Below are 304 nucleotides of genomic sequence, written 5' to 3'. Positions count from 1 at the left end.
AGGGATCATCTCATGCTGCTGACACGTTTCTGATACAAAATCTTTATCAGGACAGCCATTTTATCAATGTTACCATTTTTTTTAAATAGTTTCTTGCATTCTGTATATGCATCAGAATTTTTAGTTTACAGTTTTGGTAATTACTCCTATTCGGAAGATGGCAACCCCTCATGCATCTGATTTAGGATACTTCAGAAGCCAAAGTATTTTGACATAGAAAGTTGTTGAAGAATACACTAGATAGTATAAGAATTTAAACTCTTCAGAACATGGTATATTGGCAAACAAAATGTGTTTCAAACTT

Source organism: Lottia gigantea (genome assembly GCF_000327385.1).
Source record: "Lottia gigantea unplaced genomic scaffold LOTGIsca_6, whole genome shotgun sequence".
Taxonomy (NCBI): domain Eukaryota; kingdom Metazoa; phylum Mollusca; class Gastropoda; family Lottiidae; genus Lottia; species Lottia gigantea.
Note: the sequence above shows the minus strand (reverse complement) of the source record.